Source organism: Brassica napus, chromosome C2 (genome assembly GCF_020379485.1).
Source record: "Brassica napus cultivar Da-Ae chromosome C2, Da-Ae, whole genome shotgun sequence".
Lineage (NCBI taxonomy): Eukaryota > Viridiplantae > Streptophyta > Magnoliopsida > Brassicales > Brassicaceae > Brassica > Brassica napus.
Genome location: NC_063445.1, coordinates 51,998,363 through 52,010,426, shown reverse-complemented (window position 1 = coordinate 52,010,426; position 12,064 = coordinate 51,998,363). Strand labels below are relative to the sequence as shown.

Below are 12,064 nucleotides of genomic sequence, written 5' to 3'. Positions count from 1 at the left end.
AACAATTATATGTAAAATTGATTAAATGTATAAACAATATTAATCGCTATAACTTTTAAAGTGATAGTTCCTTTGCAAAACATTACTTCGCAAATGATAGTATAATACTTATCAATGTCTAAGTTTTTAAAAAAAAAACTTATAAATGGATCGATAGGTGTGCGTTCTTTTCTTCAAAAGAAAAGGTTGCCAGTTTCCATGATGCATAACTACTTCGCAAATGATAGTATAATACTTATCAATGTCTAAGTTTTAAAAAAAAAAACTTATAAATGGATCGATAGGTGTGCGTTCTTTTCTTCAAAAGAAAAGGTTGCCAGTTTCCTCGGTATTACCTCGGAATATTTTCATTTTACCGGGCAAATATTTCGCGAAAATTGAAATTAGAATTCCGACGGATATTATCCGTCGGACCCTAGGTTTTATAACCACGAGTCGCTTCTTCTTCCCCATTTCTCTCTTCTTCCTCTGCGCGACTCCTCTCTACTTTCCGGCGATTTTCCCGGAAATCCGACGATATCTCCGGCGATCCCCCCCTTCTCTTACACAAATCATGTAAGGACCCTATCCCACTCTCTTAGGTTCTATTTGTTAGGTTTTGTGTAGTTTTGATAGATTTTTGTTAGGGTGATTGGTTAGGATTGTGATTTGGTTGTATAATAGGTTTAGAATTATGATTTGGTTGAATAATTTGTTTTGTTGAATTGATTTAGAATTTTTTTATTATTTTTTTATTTTTTTTGTATTTATAAAATCGATTTTTGTATATAAAATTGATTTTTGTATTTTACAAATCGATTTTTCTATATAAATTCGATTTTTTGGATTTAAAAAAAAAAAATTGTATATAAATTCGAATTTTTGGATTTTACAAAACATTTTAAATATCTATAAAACTTTTCTTGTGATTAAAAACTATTATTTGGGATTTAAAAATATTTTTAATATATATATATATATATATTATTAAAACTATTTTTTTGTAATTATTAAACTATTTTTATTTATTAAAACTATTTTTTGTTTACTAGAACTATTTTTATATATTTATTAAATATTTTTAATATATATAAATCTTTTTTTGTGATTAAATTATTTGTGATTTTTTTTTTTTAAATTAATTTATATATTTCTCTATTTATTAAATATTTTTTTTTAATTTACAAGTCTCATAATGATTAGACCCGGCCTCGACAGCGTCGTGGTCGTGGTGGTACGGGGAGCCAGTCTCGGGATTCCAACCATTTTCAGGATTCCCCTTCGCCCCACAACTCCAACCATACATCTCCCTCTGCTGCACCCGCTCCTGCTCCTCTCGCTCCCGCTGCTGCATCCGCTCCTGTTCCTCCGGGTCCTCCGGGAGTGATGCGTGTTGCGGAGTTGGTTCAACAGCCCGGTCTTGACCATCTTCCGTATCTCACTCCGTATCCACGTGGACGAGGTCAAACATGGTAATTAAACATTTTTTTTTCTTTAAATTTGGATTCATTATTAACCGTTTATTCTTTTTATTAGGTTCAACCGATCCGGGAACGAGATTAGCGCATGGATCAACCGTATGATGTACTCGGCCCTCGACAGTGGACATCCGACTTTCACTCACTTCCCTACCGACAAGCAGGTTCTGTGGTTTCGTCAGATTGCGGTAAGTATTCTAATTTTTTACTTATATTTTTAATCTTTAATATAAATTTTCTACTAATTGTTTTTTTTTCAGCAAGAGTTCAACTGGAATTCCGATGAGACGCTCTTTATCTATCACCACTTCGTCCATAAAGTTATGGACAACTATGGGAAGCAGATCCACGAGTGGAAGAAGAAGTGGGAAATCAATAAGGTTCGATTTAATTTATTAAACTATTTTTTAATTTATTAAACTATTTTCTTTTTTTTTTATTAAAAGGTCCCAAAGTCGATGAACGACACGGTCTGGAAGGAGTTGTGTGCGCATTGGGATAAAGAAGAGACGAAAGAAACTTCTTCCACCAACTCCACCAACCGTAGGAGCGACCGTAAAGGGAAGGGCATCTACAAGCATAACTTGGGTGCTCAATCTATTGCCACTCTGGGAGATCGCATGGTAAGTTCAACCGCTTTTTCTTCAATTATTTGAGTTTCAGAATTTTAATTTTTTGTGCATTTCATCTAATTTCTAATGTTTCTTTAATTTATGTTTTTTTTCAAGGCGGAAGAAAATGATGGCGAGCCGGTTGATGATCTCGCCCTAATGAGGAGGGCGTATACCAACAAGAAGACCGGCCAGATTGATGACGGTCTTGTGAGGGACGTGGTCGACCTGGTCCAAACTCAGGTGGTAGACGAAGTGTCTCAGCTTCAAACCGAGGATGACGCTTCGACGGCTTCGACCAACTTGTCCCGGTTTCGAATCAACGAAATCGTTGTATCCGTAAGTTCTTTTTTTTTTTAAAGTTCAATTCATTTATTTCTTGGTTTAAATTTGTAAATTTGGCTATTTTCTATTCAGTCGGTTCCAAAGAAGAAGGGACGTTTGGTCGGTTTGAGTCGTCGCACCCGGTCGGTTCCTCCTTCTTCTGCACCACCGCCCTTTGTTGATCCAGAAGTACTTACGGCTCAGTTGAAGGACAAAGATGATCGTATATCTTTGTTGGAGACCCAGATGGCGGCTCAACAGGCGGGCTATGAGGCACAGAGGAGGCTGAACCAGCAAATGATGGAGATGATGCAGAGGATGTACCCGAACGAGGTGTTCCCGGACGTTCCAGACCCATAGTTTTTTTTTTTTCCAAAAACTCGGAATGTTTTATTTTTATTTGTGAAACTTTGAATATTAATTAATATGATTTCAATTTTAATTTTAATTTCATATTTTCGAATTTAAATTTCAGAATTTTTTTTTTTTTTTTTAAATTAATATTTTTTACATTCCGAGGAAATTAATTATATTTTTTACTCGATCGATCGATGCGTTTTTGGACATAAATCCGTCGATCGATCTGTTTACAAAAAAACGTTCGGAATATACCGAGGGACCTGTTCCTCGGAATATACCGAGGAACTGTTCCCTCTGTATATACCGAGGGACATTTCCCTCGGAATTTTCCGAGGAACCGGTTCCTCGGAATATACCGAGGGACATGTTCCTCGGAATTCCGAGGAACATGTCCGTCGGTATATTCCTATCGATCGATGTATATATGTCCAAAAACGCATCGATCGATGAACGTCCGAGGAAATATCCCGACGAAGTTCTCCCTCGGTATATTCCGAGGACATTTCCGACAAACTAGTGATCCTCGGAATTTCCTCGGAAGTTTGTTTCCTCGGAATTCCGTCGGAAAATTCCGAGGGATTTCCGAGGAAAGAAGAAATTCCGAAGAATTATTTCCGACGACTTGTTTCGTCGGTATGTCGTCGGAATAACGATATTCCGACGAATTTCCGACGATTTTTTCCCTCAGAATCCTTGCTGTTTTCTTGTAGTGGAAGATTCATCTTTTACTCAAAAGTGGCAATTTACCACAAAAAGTCTATTAGACTATCTCCAATGTATTTCTCTATTTTTTCCTCTATAATAGAGGTGAGTTTCTCTCCAATGTATTCCTCTATTTTTTTCCTCTAAAAAGGAATATTCTTGAAAGATTCTTTTTTTATTTTACATTTTACACCTCTAACTTGTAAATGTTGAAAATTAACCCATTCATTATACTTTTTGAAATTTTTTCATAATATTGCAAAAATATTTAAATTAAACATTTTATTACAAAAATACATTAGACAAAAAAAAATAAAACAAAGTACCATTATCTAACAATCATTATTACTAAATATTTCCCATAAATGATCAATTAATGCATTACGAAGTGAGAAATGAGCTTCTTTATCTTTGATTTTTCTGAATCGACTTAGAAACTCTTGGAATCGGTTATCTTCATTATCTGGTATTTGGACTTCCGGAGGTAGAGCTTCTCTTCCAATTCCAATCGGTGCATCGAGATCACGCTCATCCTCAATAATCATATTATGTAAAATTATACATGTAGTCATTATATCATGTAGTACTTTTTTTTTTCCAAAAACGTACCGGTCCTTTCACAATCGCAAAACGTGATTGTAAAACTCCGAATGCACGTTCTACATCTTTTCTACATGCTTCTTGTTGTGCTGCAATATATTTTTTCTTTGGACCTACTGGCTCATGAATAGTTTGCACTATGGTTGACCATTTCGGATATATACCATCGGCCAATTAATAACCCATATTAATATGTTGTATTGATTAATATTTAAATAAAAAGTCTTTGACTTTTAAATAAAATAATATTTTTTTATTTTATTTTAATTATAATTGACTTTTAAATAAATAATATTTTTTTTATTTTAATTATAACTATAGTTATAAAAATTAATAATTAGTACGTAACCAAAAAGGTGTGATTTTATATGTAAGAATTGTATTTCTTCATACATAAGTATTTTAGTTACAATCATAAAATATTAGAGGATTATTTTGTAAATAAAAAAGTTTGTCTCTATTATAGAGTAATGCTATTTTTTCCCCTAAATATAGAGGAAAAAATAGCAATCTCTATCTTAGGGGAAGAAATAGGGGTGGATTGGAGCTGATTTTACTCTATTATAGCATTTAGAGGCAAATATAGGGAAGGGTTGGAGATGCTCTTAGGCCAACTCCAATGGGACACCAAAACACCAAAATTTATGTAATTCAATTTCCAATCCCACCAAATTTGGTTGTGAATAGTATTATACTATTCATCGCCCCAAATATTAAATATACATATTTTATTGTGTTTCATTTAATAATATAGTTCAATTATTATTATTATTAATTAGTTTAAATTTGTTACTAAACATATATATACTATTTTTACATAATTAATATATTTTACTTTTTTTTCAAGTAAAAAATTACTAAATGATATCTTATATTGCAAAAAAAAACCATAGAACTTTTTTTGTCAGCTAGAACTTTTATCTTTTATTTTTAATAATTTAAATTTTTAATTAGTATTATATAAAATAAAGAAATTAATAATATAAGCTTGATAAGATTAAAATGCATATTAAATTTGAAATGAACACACAAATAAAATAAATATATTATTTTGTTATGTGCTTTTCATAATTCATAGATAGTAATTTTTAATATAATATATATATAATAAATATATAAAAGTATAAAATTGTTAAGCCAAAAAATATAGGGCTTTTTGCAGAATTGACCTATAACTTAAAGTCAAACACAAAACTAACCTCTTTTTTTTTTGAAAATTGGTTTTGCCCTATTCACCCCACAAGTTCATATAATTTACGAAAATGCCGTCAATCTTTTTTTTCTTTTTTTTTTCGAAAATGACATTTTTACTCTCTCACCCTCATCATCTTCAAATAATTACAAGATTGCCATTGTCATCAATACCACAACCACCATGAACAACCAATTTGAAGCTCTTAATGCTCCCAAAATCGATTTACCCTTCTTCTTTTTCCATTCTTGTGAACTAAACACAACATATCTCTCACTTTCTCTCCACAATGAGCTAAAAAAACCCAAGATTTTGATTCTAAATTTTTTATGGTTCATAGAGTCATAGAAGCTAACGATTCTGGGTGAGTTACTTTCGTTTGTGATTCTGTGTGCTTGGAGAAGCCTTATGTATGCTAAGGAACTTATCTCACCAATTTAAGGTATGACATCGAGTTTTTTTCCAGATCTGTTCGTCAGACGACTTACTTGGGAAGTCGTCTGGCTGTAGACAACTTACCTGGAAGTCGTCTGGTCAACGTAGAGGTTATTTTTGCAATTGACTTTGAAATCTGTAACCTGAGATGATTGAAAGTTAAGTCGTCTGTTTTTGTTTGGTTTCAAAAAAAATTCCAAAGAACCTAGACGACTTACATTTCAGTCGTCATAGGTTAGTTTTGCATTTGACTGGATAATTTCAGAAGTTTGACTTCCCCAGACGACTTACATTTCAGTCGTCTGGCGAAAATCAAAATAATAATATTTTTTTAAAAGTAGACGACTTACAGTTAAGTCGTCATAGGTTAGTTTTGCAATTGAAAAAAAAACTTCAAATTTAATTATACACAGACGACTTATAATTCAGTCATCCACGAGACGACTTACTTGTAAGTCGTCCAGGATTTTTTTCCGAGATTCTGGTCAAACCTCGTAAATCCTGGACGACTTACATTTCAGTCGTCTCGTGGACGACTGAATTATAAGTCGTCTGTATATAATTAAATCTTGAAGTTTTTTTTTCAATTGCAAAACTAACCTATGACGACTTAACTGTAAGTCGTCTACTTTTAAAAAAAATATTATTATTTTAATTTTCACTAGACGACTGAAATGTAAGTCGTTCAGAAAAGTCAAACTTCTGAAATAATCCAGTCAAATGCAAAACTAACCTATGACGACTGAAATGTAAGTCGTCTAGCTTTTTTGGAGTTTTTTTTTAGCCAAACAATAGTAGAGGACTTATTTTTCAGTCGTCCGAAATAACAGATTTCAAAGTCAATTGCAAAAATAACCTCTGCGTTGACCAGACGACGTATAGTTTAGTCGTCTGGACAACTTAGATTGAAATCGTCCGCGTCTTCTCCGCTAGTTTTTAAGTCTTCTACTTTAGTTTTTGAACAACTTGTATTTTTAAGAGTGATAAGTAACTTCAAGATATGTAAAACTCATATTTACAATATATGTTCTCTCCCTTAGTTTTACTAAATTTGACTAAGTTTTTCAACGCAAACTTATAATAAAATATGATATGCTTTGACTAGTTATTATTGTTTGTTTCCATCTTTTAAGTATTATTGTTATAGACAATAATGATGACTATTGTTATGAGTTGGAAGAAGGGTTAAAATGCTTCTTAAAATGTTGTATCAATATAAAGCTACCAACATTCTTGTTTATTAAGATGAAAAAAGGCCATTGGAGTTTATTATTGCATATGAGAGATCCAAAGATAAGAAAAAGGCTACTGAAGTCTATTATTTCATTGATTTGTAAATGTGTAAACACATTGTTAGCATATTTAATACATCTTGGAAAACATTATTACTGATTTTACAAAAAATTCACAACTAAAAGAGTAGACATGCAATTCACAAAACAGACCACAAACAAAACTATTATAGATCATTCCTCTACAAAGACAAGCTTGGATTCCACTTGAGTAGACAAGACCACACGACTTTTAAGAAGTCCAGACGACTTCTAAGAAGTCCAGACGACTTTCAGGAAGTTCAGACGACTTTGTCAGAAGACCTTTAGGAAGTTCAGACGACTTCCAGACGACTTTACAGGAAGTCCAGACGACTTTACAGGAAGTCCAGACGACTTTGTCAGAAGACTTCCAAGAAGTCCAGACGACTTCCAGACGACTTCCAGACGACTAACAGGTAAGTCGTCCCAGAAGTCTTTCAGATCTGAAAAACCTGCATATCCAAAAACGTTCAAATGGCTTAAAAACAGAAAAAATGAGTGAAAGATTAGATAAATCTACCTTTACAGAACACACAAAAATACATATCTAAAAATAATAGATCTACCATTAAATTAGTGGAAGATGAGTACCATCTAATTAAAAACCTGCAAAAAAGATAGATTAGTAAGAAAGACATGAGACAAAACTGGAAAATTCATATAAAGTTTGGTGTTTTCAAGTCAAAGAGATTAGAGTGGGTTTGGAGAGTTTTAGTTTGGGAAAAAAGTAAGAACTTTATACAACAAGAAGTTACCAAATGAAGAAAAATCAGACATAAGAACTTACCAAAACGCTCAGATCTATTATGAAAGGGAGAATTCGTCAGAAGACTTCCATGAAGTCCAGACGACTTCCTGGAAGTCCAGACGACTTCCTGGAAGTCCAGACGACTTCCTGGAAGTCCAGACGACTTCCTGGAAGTCCAGACGACTTCCTGGAAGTCCAGACGACTTTGTCAGAAGACTTCCAAGAAGTCCAGATGACTTCCAGACGACTTCCAGACGACTAACAGGTAAGTCGTCCAAGAAGTCTTCCAGATCTGAAAAACCTGCATATCAAATCCAGATCTGAAAAACCTGCATATCAAATCCAGATCTGAAAAACCTGCATATCCAAAAACGTTCAAATGACTTAAAAATAGAGAAAATGAGTGGAAGATTAGGTAAATCTACATTTATAGAACACACAAAAATACATATCTAAAATTAATAGATTTACCTTTAAATTAGTGGAAGATGAGTACCATTTGATTAAAAACCTGCAAAAGAGATAGATAAGTAAGAAATACATGAGACAAAACTGAAAAATTCATATAAAGTTTGGTGTTTTCAAGTCAAAGAGATTAGAGAGAGGTTGGAGAGTTTTAGAATGATGAACATTACATTTTTGTTGCAGCCATTTGAGAGGAGGAGAAAGAATGTGTAAATTTTTCTTTATATAGGGAGACAAAAAATCCAATTAGGTTAAATATTTTTGACTCAGACGACTTCCTGGACGACTTACATTTCAGTCGTCTGGTGAAGAAATTAAAACAGACGACTTACATGTAAGTCGTCCAGAAGAGTTTAATATTTTTAGCGGGAAATTAAATATTTTTAGCGGGAAACTAAAATAGAAGACTTTCCAGACGACTTACAAGTAAGTCGTCTGGTTTAAATTATTTAAGCGGAAAAATAATTTTTTAAAAAAATTTTAGGCGGGAATATTTGGACGACTTACATGTAAGTCGTCTGTTTTAATTTCTTCACCAGACGACTGAAATGTAAGTCCTCCGAGTAAAATGATCCGGTTAGGTTAAAACGTACATTGGTAAAATTAAAGGTTCGGTACGATGTGGAAGACTGAAATATACGTCGTTCGAGTAAATTATTCAACAGACGACTGAAATATAAGTCGTCCACACCCTAAACATAACCCCTAAACTTAATTATCTAATTAAAGACTTCATAAAATCAAATCAAACTTGAAAAGTGTTTACTATACACATAAATAAACACATATAGGTGAAAACTAATTTTTGAAAAAAACATTTTAGTTTTCCAAAATCTAACCCTAACAATACATACAATACTACAACATATGTTTGCCAAACTCCTAAACCAAAGTATTTCATGATTCACTACTTCCACTCATCTATCTTCAAAACAAATCAATTTTATCATATCTTAATTTATATCACTTAAAACTGTTAATAATTACTTGATTTTTATGTTAAAAAAAAAAAAAAAAAAAAAAAAAAAATTACTTGATTTTTATTTTTCACGCATCAAAATATTTTTTTACAAGATTTATAAATTATTTTTAAAATAAACCGGTACCAGACGACTTACACTTCAGTCGTCCAGACGACTTCCAACATCTCAGACGACTCAGACGATTTACTAAGGCTATATTCGTAAAATTGGCTTCCGTTTTTTTGTTTGGTCACAAGGGGCTGAGCTGTAATTTCACTAGGCTTTTAGGTTAGTTTTGCATTTGATTCAAGTTTGGGTATAGGTTTGGGGTTAAAATCAAGTTGTGGGTTAGTTTTGGCAAAAACCCCAAAAATATAAATGTAAATAAATTTTATAAACATAAAATTACAAAAGTTTAACAAACATAATATCTAAATATGGTAAAATAATTAATTATCAATTAGAAATAATAAAAATGTAAAATTCTTAAAATTGAAAACATCAAATAATATATAATATTACTTTTGGTGCAATATTTGATGTCATGGTTGGAGATGACAAAAAAAATGACACCAAAACACCAAATTTTGTATAATTTCAACACCAAATTTAATGTCTTGGTTGGAGATACCTTTAGTATCTCTGTCTTATCTAGAAATGGTTGAAATTTTCTACTTAATTATAAGTTGCTAATAGCAGAAAATTTAGCTATGTCTATTTTCCCTCTTATGGTGAATTTATATTCTTCATCTATAATTAAAATCCCAAGAATAAGATTTCAAACTTCAAAGTAAAATGAAATAATTTTATAAATAAATCGGCTTTTGCATTTGATTTCACTTTGAAAAATAATTGATGAAGAAGTAAATTGTACAACCCAATTGATAAGTTGGATATTACATAAACCGGTCCAAACCCCACCCAAAGGCCGAAACGTTGACTTAGTCTTAAATACTTTTTATCTCTCTCGAAAATGGCTCAATACTTTATGAAATTCATGTAACGCCCCCTCAATGTGGATCCAATCGATCTCAAACAAACTATTTCCGTCATAAACCGAATTATTGCTCTCCTTTTTCTTCTTCTTGATATTTGGTCAAAGCGTAATATAGAACCCTCTCCCTCCCGCTCTCCTCCCGACTCCAAAACAAGATTATCTTTTGGTTCCTAGACACTCTCTCTCTCTGACTTCTCATCCCGCCTCTGAGTCACCATCTCCGGCCACTGTGAGTTCTCTCGCTCTCTCGTAGTCTCTCATTTAGCAACTTCCCTCTCTTAAACTCGTTGAATAGAATCCGCATAATCAGTGAGAATCCATGGATTCTTCTTCCGCAAACATTCTAGGGTTTCCTTTATAGCGCGCGTTGTAAATTCTATCTCTTTTCTCGGACTCGCGAACTGATTCTTGGTATCGTTTCCAGTTTCTTGAATTCCTCGTTGATCGTTCTTGATAATGATTGTCGTTGTCTTGCATATCTCTTCGTTTTGGCCTTCTCTAGAGTCAATCACGATCTCGTGGGACTCTAGTCTCCAGGTTGGTGGAAGATGGGAAGAGTGTTCGTGATAGAACTCGAGGGACCAGTCTATACATGCAAAAAGTGCCACACACATCTCGCACTCCCCAGTGATATCATCTCTAAGGTGATCGACGTTTTCTCACAGTACTTACATCTCATCTTTAACTTGACACTACATTTTGACATGCCTCTCATGTTTTCTTTTCAGAATGGTCGTCACGAATATGAGTTCTCTAGACTGTAAGTATATATGCGCTTTGTTTCATGTTGCTTGAGAATTTTAACCAAATATATATAACCTTAATTTTGGTGGCAGCTTCAATACATTTCTGGCTGAAAGAACGGTCAAAGATATCTTTTGTGTCGTTTGTTTCAATGAGATCGGCATTTAATTATGGCGTAAGAAAAGAGCCCCCAAGACTCAGATTCCACCAAAGCAAACTCAATTCTTCAACTTTATTATATATGTGTGTTTCATTGATTTTGTGGTTTCTTTCTCACAGGTAACTGATCCAAATAGTTACTGGGTTATGAGGTAATGTGATATTTTTACTTTGTTTATATCCCTCTATATATATAGAAATGGTTTCACTAATATAACAACAAACTAACAGTATGTAGGGGCGAACTCCATGGACCGGAAGGAAGTGATGATGAGATTTAGGAGTTGGTATGTGTTCAACAAATAGACAATTTGATGTAGAAGTATTCGGTTTTGAATTTCATATTACTTTGTATAGTGTGTGAATAGTCCCAAGAAAAAATCACCATGTTCTTCCTTTTGAGATTTTGATGACATTTGAAAGTTTTTACTTTTACACTTCTTTTATGTGTACAATGTAATTAGCTATCACTAGTGACATGTGAACTGAGTCATCTATTTGACTTTGTCTTGCGTTATTATTTTGTCTGGCACATTCTGTTTTCTTTTTCTTCTGAGATCGTCAGGTTCATTGATAGCAAAGGAAGAGACTGACTGAATATATAGAGGTGCCTAGTTTATTAGTTAATTGTTACCAATTTTAGTATTTCTATTTGAGATTTTCAGCGTTTAAAAGTGTATCAACTATTCTATAGTATACCAGTTTTATAAATGAACATGGACACAACAAATACATTAACAAATACACTCATTCCACAACAATCTGTCAATCATACACCATGGGGACTTTTTGGTTCTGCATTGTAGTGTACGGCCTATGTTTAATTGTAATTTAAGATGTGACGACAAATGTCAACAACTCATACACACCGTGCGATCAGGGCCGATCCTGAGATTTAGAGCATGATTATTGCAAATATCCTACTAGAGGTTCTTATTAATTTTTTAATACATTTTAGTAGAAAAAGTGTGTTAAGAGACAAAGCTAAGAGACCC

At 33.1% G+C, this 12,064-nt stretch overlaps 1 long non-coding RNA gene across 3 annotated transcripts; it reads left to right on the top strand.

Annotated features, from left to right (window-relative positions):
* The first annotated feature begins 9,720 nt into the window (after positions 1 to 9,720).
* Positions 9,721 to 11,899, top strand: LOC106379859. Of its 3 annotated transcripts, none has more exons than XR_007319105.1 (6): positions 9,721 to 10,395; positions 10,669 to 10,810; positions 10,895 to 10,926; positions 11,003 to 11,085; positions 11,190 to 11,221; positions 11,308 to 11,899. It is a non-coding gene; the product is annotated as an uncharacterized LOC106379859 (long non-coding RNA). The 3 variants fall into 3 exon arrangements; XR_007319104.1 differs by having other exon boundaries at positions 10,697 to 10,810; positions 11,301 to 11,898; XR_007319103.1 differs by having other exon boundaries at positions 9,723 to 10,395; positions 11,301 to 11,896.
* Positions 11,900 to 12,064: the final 165 nt, after the last annotated feature.